This window comes from Podarcis gaigeae (genome assembly GCF_964106915.1).
Source record: "Podarcis gaigeae genome assembly, chromosome: 7".
Lineage (NCBI taxonomy): Eukaryota > Metazoa > Chordata > Lepidosauria > Squamata > Lacertidae > Podarcis > Podarcis gaigeae.
In genome coordinates this window covers 67,062,138-67,074,141 of record NC_139683.1, presented here as the reverse complement: position 1 = coordinate 67,074,141, position 12,004 = coordinate 67,062,138, and positions in this window count along the sequence as shown.

The window sequence follows — 12,004 nt, the reverse complement described above, 5'->3', positions numbered from 1 at the left end:
GCACTCGATGCAGAAGCCCAAGGGGGCGGAGAGTCGAGGCGAGCCGCTCTCACGCTCCGGGGCTCAGCAAATGGGGCGGCTTCCCTCTGGCCCCACCTCGCCGTTCATTCAAGAAAAGGGGGGGAAGAGAGAGAGAGAGAAGAGAAACAAACAAACAAACCCATTTTTTCTCCTTGTGTTTGCACTCGCTCGCCTCCTCCGACTTGCGTCTTGCTTTTGCACCCGCAATTTCGGGGGGTCTGAGGGTGGGTGGTCCACGGTGAGGGAAAAGGCGGCAAACCTGCTTTTTCCCCGCGCGCACTCTCTGGAGGTTTTCCTTTCTTTCCTCCTTCCCCGCCATTCATTTTTCTTCTTTTGTTTTCATGGGCTTCTTTTTAAATTTTAGGTTATTCAGCGGCTCGTCCCGTGCTCTTAAGGCGCCGTTAAGAGCCATTTTGTGAGAGAAAAGGGGCTTCTAAGCACTTTTCTCCCCCTACTGAAAGGGGGGGAGGGAGCGCCTTGCAATAAAACTCGTTTACAGATGGGGAAACTGAGGCTACACAGAGTGCCCATGCATGAGGTGGAACTAAACAAAAATAATAATATAAAATTGAGCGTTGTGAAAACCGCTGACCCACGGGCAGAAGGGAAACAGGATGGGGTACCCTTTTCCTCCCCTTATTTTTTTTTGGGGGGGGAGGGAAAGACGTGAAACTGGATTTCTCCCTTCTGCCTTGGTTTAGGGGAATTGCTTTGTGCATAAAAAAAGAGGGACGGTTTTTTCAGTCCACCCACGGCCCGGGAAAATGCTTCGAGGCAGAAGCAGGGCCGATTTTAAAAGCAACCGCGTCACCTACAGTTTCATCCTGCAAGGTCTCATGCCACGGGGGGCGAGCAGGGAACTTGCCCGGGGGTTTTAGCCTGTTTCCTGCCAAGAGCCTTCGGGCACCCCCCCCCCGGCTCCCCATGTAGAATTGAGAACTGGGTTTTTTAAAAAAATAAAAATTTCCCTCTTGGGAGGTCAAAATTGAAGGGACCACCAGGCCATTCCTTGCCCGGGTGATGCGTGTCTGAGAGAGCGTGTCTGAGGGAGGCTTAGAAGTCGTGGCGTGTGTGGGTATTTAAAATGAAAAAGAAAAGGGGGGGGCTTACACTTCTGGCGGCAAACTCCCATCGATATCCCCCCCCCACCCCGACTTGCAACTTGGGCGGCTCCACGCGAGCTTGTGGAGCAATTTCCGCGCTCTGCATCCTGACGATGATTTATTCCCGCCTTCTCTCGAAGGCGCCACTCGAGGGCTCTTGGCGCGCTGGGGAAGGGAAGGGAAGCGGCTCAAAAGTCCCGTCCCCTTCCTCATCCGGCGTCAGGGGCAGGTTGAGAGCCTCCTTTACCCGCTTTCTGCCTTTTAAGAGTTTATTTTGGCTTCTTTTTTGCCTGGTCTGTTCGCATCATGCCTTCATTTTTTTTACAACATGCAAAACACCCTCCAACATTTCTCCAATGAAAATAGGGACACCGTATTATTCTTCTTCTATCATCATCATCATCATCATTAGTTTTTTTGAGTAGGAAGGTTAAAACTAAATAATAATAATTATTATTTTCTGGTGGGTCTGGAACAAATTTCTGAGCCAGAAACCCACCTACATATTTAATTAATGAGTTTCTAATCCAGATCATTGTCTGCTTGAGTTTATTAATCACATTTTACATTTAGCCACTGCTTGGGGGTGGAGGTTATGTGCAGCTGGGCTCACAAGAAATAAAACAAACTTCATGGTGAGTTCCCCTATTTCCCCCCGAAAAAGCACCAACTACTACTACAACTATTATTATTATTATTATTATTATTATTATTATTATTATTATTATCATTATTATTTTCCATCTGACTGGGTTGCCCCAGTCACTCTGGGCAGCTTCCAACATATATAAAAACATAATTAAACATTTAAAAACTTCCCTATACAGGGCTGCCTTCAGACTGGTCTGGGGTCACATAACTCCATACCCAGCCTAAAACATCTCTGGATACCATATTGTCTTACATTGAACGTAACCAAAAGGCTTTATAATCTGAACCAAAAAAGAGAGAGACATTGCACGTTCTTTTGTAATTTGTGAAAAACTTTAATCAAAATTATTTAATTTAAAATAGGGACAACCTACCATAACCTCCAACAAACCTTTGATGAAAAGAGGGACACCTTAAGGAAAAGTGAGACATTCCAGGATCAAATCAGAAACTGGGACAAGCTTCTGTAAATCCAGGACTGTCCCTGGAAAATAGGGACACTTGGAGGGTCTGAGGACTTCACCACCACTACATATTGCTGGCTCCCCAATTCCTCGGGTCTATTCTGCTGCAGGATGCCTCATTTGTCTTGCTCTATTTTTGATAGAAGCATCATTTATATTCTATGGAAGTTGCCTTTTTGAGGGCTTTTGACCTAGAAGGCAAGCTGAAAGACCTTACAAAAAGTAAGCCATGGGCTCAGCTGCATTGCTAAGCCCCAAGCTAAGCAATAAGGCAGTTCTCTCCAACCTGGTGCTCTCCAGATCTTGCTGGACTCCCAATTTCCATCAGCCCAAGTCAGCACACAGCTGTAGTCCAGCTATATCCAGTGGGCACCAGGGTGAAATAAGTATGGAGGATGCTAGGGGCATAGGGCTGTTCCTATGTGAACTGTGGAGCTCTCGCCTACTTGGCATGTAACTTCACCCTAGATGAACCGTAATCCTGATTCCAAACTTTCATTTTGAAATAAAATAAAATTCTTAACGTTTGTAGAACTTGACAAGCAAACTGTATATCTATCTGTACAGGGTCAACAGATTTTGACCTTTGTTTTCCTGCACTTCCAATGTTTATTTTTCAAAGGTAATATTGTTGTGATTGCATTTTTTTTTTTATTGTAAGCTTTTAAATAGCTGTAACCTGCCTTGTGACCTTAGGATGAGGGGCAGGTAATAAATTAAATTAAAATAATGCTGCTGGTAACCGAACAAATAGAATGCCTTATCTTGAAACAGCATATGGTAAATTCTAGTTTCTCTATTACACAAAACTCAAAAATATTTTTATTTTTTGCCTATTATGAGGTTTCGTGTAATTCAAAAGTTTGCTTTTACTGGTAGGTATGAGTCTAATAAAAATAAGATATGAGTGAAATAAAATATGCAGCTTTGTTAAGGATGCTGGGAATCATAACTCTGCGGGGGGGGGGACTGCTGTTCTCATGACTCTTTAAGGGAAGTCATGCCTTTTAAATGTGTGTGCTTTAAATGTATGTTGTGAATCTGTAATATCAAAAGCTTGCTGCATTAAGCAAACTTTTGAGCCATTTGTAATCAAATGTTGGAGTTTTGTTCCAGTAATAGGCTTAGAAGCATTGGGAAAGTAATTAACCCTGTCTGACAGAATTGTTAAAATCAATTCATTCAAGAACTGCCAGAAAGAGGGCATACCAAAATCCCTGTCATTAATACAGTTATCCTAGAGAGATGACAATGAAAGATTTTGTAAAAGATTAGATTGGATTCCAAAGCACTGATGGAACATGAGATAGCTTGTACCCATGAATATCAGTGCATTATCTCTACCTAAGGTAAAGGTAAAGGGACCCCTGACCATTAGGTCCAGTCGTGGCCGACTCTGGGGTTGCGGCGCTCATCTCGCTTTATTGGCCGAGGGAGCCGGCGTACAGCTTCCGGGTCATGTGGCCAGCATGACTAAGCCACTTCTGGCAAACCAGAGCAGCGCACGGAAACGCCGTTTACCTTCCCGCTGGAGCGGTACCTATTTATCTACTTACACTTTGACGTGCTTTCGAACTGCTAGGTTGACAGGAGCAGGGACTGAGCAACGGGAGCTCACCCCGTTGCAGGGATTCGAACCGCCGACCTTCTGATCGGCAAGTCCTAGGCTCTGTGGTTTAACCCACAGTGCCACCCATTATCTCTACCTACTCTAAAACAAATGTTCCCAAGGTAGCTTACAAAGATCAGAAGTTTTACCCCTCAGGCTTACATGTTAAAAGATACATGATAACAAATAAATGGGCAGGGAGACGGCTGATAATATAAAAATATGTTGATCAAGGCAAAAACTAGGATGGAGAAGGGAGCAACAGGAATAATACTTGCATCCAGAAAGAAAATGTAGATACTTTATTCAGAAACTTGTCTTCAGATCAGTTTTTCCAGTAGTGCAAATATTAAAGGAGCAATATCAAGCACAAGAATAAGCAGACATAAAGCAAGCCTGTGTAAGCTAAGCTGTTGTCAAGTTACACCAGATCCAAAGGGGCTACTGCTACTCTGCCAAAGCCTGGATCGTAGAAAACAAGCCTTTAAAATGCTGTTCTGTGTTGGGACATATAACAGAGCTGAATGGGTTTAGGATTCAGCCTAAGGCTCCGTCTGGTCACACCACACCCAGAATGCCCCTTTTGGGGGCTAAAACCATCCTTAGGGCAACCAGATTCAGCCCAGCCAGCTGCACTAGGCTGAGCAAGTTGTAATCGTGTATTGGGGCTGTATCAGAGTTGGGAACTTAGAATCATAGAATTGTAGAATTGGAAGGGTCCACGATAATCATCTAGTCCAACTTTCTGCAAGGGAAGAATCTTTCACCCAATGAACTGGGTAGCAACAGACACACACTTATAAAACTACAATTGGTAGAACCTTCTTAATGTATTTTCCCTCTTTTTTCTCACAGATAATAAAAAAAATATAGATTTCTAAGAGGTTGCCTACTATAACATGTTTGCATCTGAAAACATTCATATGAATTTATGCATCTTGGCTGATTTAAACTATAATTTCTTGATGATTCTAGACAAGGTTCATTTCAGTGTTGGTCAGGAAGCTGAAATAAATTAAACTGAGTGGCCATTCTCACAGTTTTTAACTTGCTGGTGACCAATGAGCATACTGATCACTATGCCAGAAAAAGTAATATGAAACCCCGACAAAACCGAGGGAGGAAATCTGCCACTTATGCCATTTCTGCACTTATCTGTTTATGGTGCTCTCATCAATGAGGTTAATGCAATGGGGCAGGGAATGCTAAACGTTCAAAGCTGTGGGGGCCAAATAAGTATGGGCAAATCTGTCAATTTCAGTTTCTCTTTTTTCTCCGATATTCAGTTCAGTTCTCCATTTGCCTATCAGTTGCAATTCTGTTCAAGTCCTAATGAAAATTCACCAGCAAATTTATCCAAATATACATGTGTTTGCATGCACATTTGCCTAATATTCACATATTTACAAAGCAATTATCTCTTCATATAATACATTTTCACCTATGTGCATTCTTATGCACATGTTACCTTTCTATACGCATTTTTTTTGTACACATTACTTGACTGGTGAAGTGCACTGCAAAATTTGAAAAAGTGCAAATTCCAAAGGCTGGTTGCATTTTGATTCATTTACCATTTTGAAAAGTATGAATTAGGTTGGAGGAACTGTAAATGCAAACTGCGTCAAATTTCTAACCCATCCTACAGCCAAGCCATGTACCTGACCTCCACACCCTTAAATTAGCCAGCTTGCCTCCAGCCTTAGTCGAGGAAGCTGCCGTATAACTAGTGCTGAAGAAATATTCAACTGCCAGACCAATTACACCAAACAAATTATGAAAGCAGAAATTGTCCCTCATTTTCCTGAGCCCTGACCAGACACTGAAATTAGAATCAGGACGAAGATTAATTACCAAACTGTTTTTAAGATTTGGGGAATTCATTGATAATCTATGCAATCTCCAGACCATTTTTAGAAGTGTGTTCCAAGAAGTTAAAAATATGCTTAATAAAGTTGGGTGTGGGCAGTGTGACATGTTTCAATTCTACAGGGTGTGTGTGTAAAGTAGTAAGTAGGCAATTAACAATGCAATCCTATGCATTCCCATTCAGCAGTATGTCCCACTGAGTTCAGTGCAGCTTAGGTAAAGGTAAAGGGACCCCAGACCATTAGGTCCAGTCATGACCGACTCTGGGGTTGCGGCGCTCATCTTGCTTTATTGGCCGAGGGAGCCGGCATACAGCTTCTGGGTCATGTGGCCAGCATGACTAAGCCACTTCTGGCGAACCAGAGCAGCGCACTGAAACGCCGTTTACCTTCCTGCTGGAGCAGTACCTATTTATCTACTTGCACTTTGACATGCTTGTGAACTGCTGGGTTGGCAGGAGCTGGGACCGAGCAATGGGAGCTCACCCAGTCGCGAGGATTTCAACCGCCGACCTTCTGATTGGCAAGTCCTAGGCTCTGTGGTTTAACCCACAGCGCCACCCGCGTCCCAGTGCAGCTTAATTGCAAGCAATTGGGTACAGGATAGTCCTCTAAAAACAGTATTAAAATTAAGTGTGTGGGGGGGTGAGACTTAAAAGAAAGTGCAATCATCTTGCCTCCTCCCCTCCTCAGAAATATTTGAATGAAGCAGATATTGTGTCATTGAATTAGGCTAATTGAGCCACTTTTAGTGCTTCACTGTAGAAATTTACTAAGCAGAAAGGGATGGTGGCAATTTTCTTGATAAATCTGAAGCTGTGCATCCCCCCCCCCATCTATTTAGATTGCTACAAAACCCTTCTCTTGCTACATGTTACCACCTAGTGGCACTTCCTAATTTTGCAGTTTGCAAGGATTTGGATTTTCTACTCATAAGCAAGGACTCACCCCTCAAAGTGCACCCTTAGCTCCCAAGTGGAAGGGGCAGAGCCCAGAAGCGCTGGTCATGGCCCCCACGGGTAGGTGTCTGGGGAAGGAATGAAGAAGCCACTCTCCTCCAGTCTTTTCACTGCTATATATAGGACATCATCTTAAGTCTTTTTTGGGGCGGGGGATATAGCTTACTTTTTAAAAAAGCCTATCCTTTAAATATTTCCCCCTTACTAATCACCAGTTAAGTACCAGTGAAACACATTGTCTGAGTAATCTCCCTTTATTAAAAAGTACTACTTCAGCTCATCTGCAAATTCATTTTTTCCCAATTTTTAAAATTAGTTTTCACAATATTATAAACAAACAAACAAACAAACAAACAAACACATAAGACAAACGAACATAAATCATAGCCTTATTGAAAATTACACTTATTAACTTTGTTAAGTGACTTCCTCGCTTCCCCTTGGTTGAATTTCATTGCATGTCCTTTTAACGGTTTTCCAAATCCCAATTCTTATGAAATTTAACTTAAACATTAACATCCTTAAATCCTCACCTTATGGAATTAAACATATTAATTCATCACTTAACATAAATAAAATCCTAAGCCAATTAAGTATCTGCAAACTATTTTCCGTTAATTTAACTTAACAAATTTAACTAGATAATCATTAAATTTATTCCACTCTTCCTGATACTCCTCCTCCTTCTGGTCGCGGACTCTTCCGGTTAGGTCGGCTAGCAAATTCAAGCCCTTACATGGGACAAGCAAGAAATGGTAAAGGTTTCCCCAACCCTCCGGAGTGAATTTTAAAGGGGTGCCAGGGGAGAAGGTGGGGAGATTCCATTGCACAGATCAAAGTCCTTGCACGAGCACAGAGGTCAGCAAACTTTTTCAGCAGGGGGCCAGTCCAATGTCCCTCAGACCTTGTGGGGGGCCGGACTATATTGTGGGGGAAAATATGAACACATTTCCATGCCCCACAAATAACCCAGCGATGCATTTTGAATAAACACACACATTCTACTCATGTAAAAACACGCTGATTCCCAGACCATCCGCAGGCTGGATTTAGGTGATTGGGCTGGATCCGGCCCCCAGGCCTTAGTTTGCCTACCAATGCACTAGCATAACGCTTTTGCTAGATCCTGTCCCATGTATTTTATTAAAGATTAGCCTCCTGCTGACCTGAGATGTAGTGCTTTCCCAGGCAAGTAAAGGGACCCCTGGACGGTTATGTCCAGTCAAAGGTGACTATGGGGTGCAGCACTCATCTTGCTTTTCAGGCCAAGGGAGCCGGTGTTTGTCTGCAGTTTTCTAGGTCATGTAGTCAACATGACTAAACCGCTACTGGCTCACTGAGGACTGTGACAAGTGTCAGAGTGCATGGAAACGCCGTTTACCTTCGCCACTACAGCGGTAACCTATTTATCTACTTGCGCTGGCATGCTTTCGAACTGCTAGGTTGGCAGGAGCTGGGACAGAGCAACAGGAGCTCACCCTGCCGTGCGGATTTGGACTGCCAACCTTCCAATTGGCAAGCCCTTTCCCAGCCAAGAGAGGAGGAAAGACCCATTAGCCAGGTGCTTTAAATTTATAATTTCCCATTATTTTTGGTGTATGAACTAATTTGTAAATGCTTTTGCTCAAACCAAAGATAGCTTAAGCCTAGAATTTATTATCAATTAAATGAGTGGCAGAATCTGAAATTGGTTTCTGTATGTCTAACACTTCAAACAGCTTCTAGAAGGCAGGTGGTGATTTATTAAGTGCTGTGCACTTCTCCCTTCCTGCCCAACCCGGTCCCCGATTTTGGGAGCATGCAAGGTGAAAGAACTGCTGTTGCGGGAGCACTTTCTCTGGATGCCCTGAGGGAGATTTGGAGTACAAAGGAAAGCATATTTTGGATTGCATCTCCCCACCTGTGGAATGTCCTCACCTCTCACCTCATCATTAACATTCAGTGCTAAGTTAAAACCTTTCTTCCAGGCACTTCCTCCCAACTTATAAATTGGCTCATGGCGTACTTATTGGAAATGCTCTTGCTGCTAAAGTTCGTGTTCCTTTTTACAGCGTTCTTTATGAGTTATTGAAATGGTTTGAGTGTAACATATTGTTTTGATTACATGCTGTGCTTTTTTGGGGCTCTTAATCAGTTGCAAGTCACTTAAAGACTTTGTTGTGCTAAGTGACAAATAGTCAGCACCCCTGGACATCACCCAGACATTCCACGTGCTGACTGAAACAGTGTATTCTTGTATTATTTCAGGGATTTGTCCTCCTACTCATGTTAAGTGGAAATCTGTTTTTATGTCAACAAACGAGGCAGTTGCATTACCTGATTTGCACATGCTTCCAGTTTCCTTCCAGCTCTTCTCCCACGTAATGTTCTGCTTCAGGTATGACACTGCTATTTATGAACTCAAGCAGATGCCTTACATAATAATAATAATAATAATAATAATAATAATAATAATAATAATAATAATTTATTATTTGTACCCCGCCCATCTGGCTGGGTTTCCCCAGCCACTCTGGGTGGCTTCCACAGAGACCAAAATACACTAAATTGTCACACATTAAAAACTTCCCTTAAGATGTCTTCTGAATGTCGGGTAGTTGTTTATCACTTTGACATCTGATGGGAGGGCGTTCCACAGGGCGGGCGCCACTACAGAGAAGGCCCTCTGCCTGGTTCCTTGTAGCTTTGCTTCTTGCAATGAGGGAACCGCCAGAAGGCCCTCGCCGCCGGATCTCAGCATCCGGGCAGAACGATGGGGGTGGAGACGCTCCTTCAGGTATGCTGGGCCGAAGCTGTTTCAGATCACCATTCTGTTTAGCTGAGTATTGTTTACACTGCCTAACACTGACTCTCTGCAATTTAGGAGAGTGTAGATGTTCTGCGCTTGTTGCAGCTTCTGAAGCATCACAAAGAGCAGCTGCACGTAGAACACATTGTCCAATCTGGAAGTTACCAAACTGTGGAACATTGTAGCCAAGATATCCCTGTCCAGGAACAGTAGCAGCTGGTGAACCAGCCAAAGTTAGAAACAGACACACAGGGACTCAAGAGACATAGATGGACTAAGGAATAACATGCAACTAGGTAAACTTTGCCTTACAGGGCAGTGCAATCTTATCCAGCACAGGATGTCTTTACTTCCCAGACACAAGGACCTCTAACACAGTGTCTACATCTTGTCTCAATTCAGTTTCAGTTGTTTCGCATCCAGCCCATTACCACTTCCAGGCAACAGTGAAGCACCTGAACTACCTCATCTGGTTAAGATGGAAGGAGAGCTTGACACCTCACTCCAAATCCCCTGATATTTACCAAAAGCTTCACATATATTTTAAAGAGCATAGGAAACAAGAGCAACACGTGAGGAACCCCACAGGTTAACTCTCAAGGTACCATGCGATATTGCAACTTTTCAAAAGTGGCCTTAACAGCACAGTTCCCTCAATTCCCAACCTCTGAACCCATTCAATTGTATCAAAAGCCACTGAGAGGTCAGGGAGAACCAACAAGGCTACACTCCTGCAATAAAGATCATCAGCCAGGGTGATCACAGCAGTTTTAGTGCTGTGTTCAGACTTTAAGCAAGACCACTGATCTAGCACAGTGAGACATCAATGTGCTGCCTTTCAGGTGTTGTGACTTCCATCATCCCTGGCCGAGTTGACTGGAGCTCATGAGTGAAGTTCAAAACACCTGGAGGGCACCATGTTGGCCACCCCTAGTCTATATATCCACTCCCTCCATGCACTCCTGTAGCTGGACCACCAGCACTCTCAAGCATCTTGTCCAAAGAGGAACATTTTTTTTGTTTGTAAACAGTGGAGGTTGCCTGGAGTGTAGAAACAGACACATACCAACAGGCGATACTTAAGAAAAAAGAAGAGGAAGTAAAACAATGTATCACAATAGAATTGTACATACTCGGAATACAATTGGGTTCTCTGTGCTAGAATGGCAAGTCTTCTTTACAGAAAATTATGGGTACTGCACAACTGGAATAATTTTACTACTGTAATAAAAGGGAGTGGCATTGTGATAGCTTATGAGATTAATCGCCTGGGCAGTTCCTGTGAAACAAGAAGGTGGTTTGCAAACTGTGCGCATTGTTTGCAATTTCTGGGAAGGATTAACAAATCCGGCCCCATGAATTGAAAGCCCTGGGTGCCTGGAATGGATCCTAAATTCTTCTTAATTCTCTGTGGAATGTGCATATACATAAACATTTAGAATCATCTATCTCTTCTGCTACAGAATTTGTGGAAGCAGATATAGATAATCCATTCATTATTTTTTGTTTGCCATGGGAATTCTGATTCAGATATAGCATTACAGCCAAATACTTACTTAAAATACAGCCGTACCTTGGAAGTCAAACGGAATCTGTGCCGGAAGTCTGTTCAACTTCCAAAACGTTTGGAAACCAAAGTGTTGCTTCTGATTGGCTGCAGGAAGCTCCTGCAGCCAATCAGAAACTGCAGAAGCTCCGTTGGACGTTCGGGTTCCAAAGAACGTTTGCAAACTGGAACTACTCACTTCCAGGTTTGCGGTGTTTGGGAGCTAAAACGTCAGAGTACCAAGGTGTTCAGGATCCAAGGTACGACTGTATCTGTAACTACCATGCTTCATTTAAAAAAACAAAACTTCCTGGGCAGTTCATATAATGGTTTAAAAAACAACAACAGCTCAATTATGCTACTGGGGCGGTGGGGACTATTTTACTTATTTTATACAGTCCAAAAAGGGGGGACGACGACATTATAAGCTTCTGTTTATTTTTTGTTAAAACCATTTTGAGATTATTTTTTAAAAAGCAGTAAATTGTTTAATAAATATTTAAATGTAGATCATATTACAACTCAAAACCATTTTGGTTGGGGCCAGAACATTTTGCTTTGGTTACATAGGATTCACAGGATACCACTTGTTTTCTCTCACATTTTATATTCTGATCCAGTTGAATCTTTTAGTATCTTTGTTACTTCCTCATATTACTTCCAACACATCACCAAACAGTTCCAATCTGCGCTGGAAATGGCCAGGGTTTTTTTATTATTATTATTCTGGAATGAAATTTGTCAGCCAATATCACAGATTATTAACATATTCTCTCCAATTATCCCTACTAAATATGTGAACAGATACTATGATACCTCACCAAGATACTATGAAGACATTTCACTGAAAGGAACTTTTAACATAGATGCTAGCAATTACCAAGATCTCTATAGTACAACAGTGGAAATTGTTTTTTTAAAAAAATCTGACTATATTCTTACGGTATTCTTATGGAATGTACTTTTTGTTGGAGAGAGGTTTGGGAAACATTCTT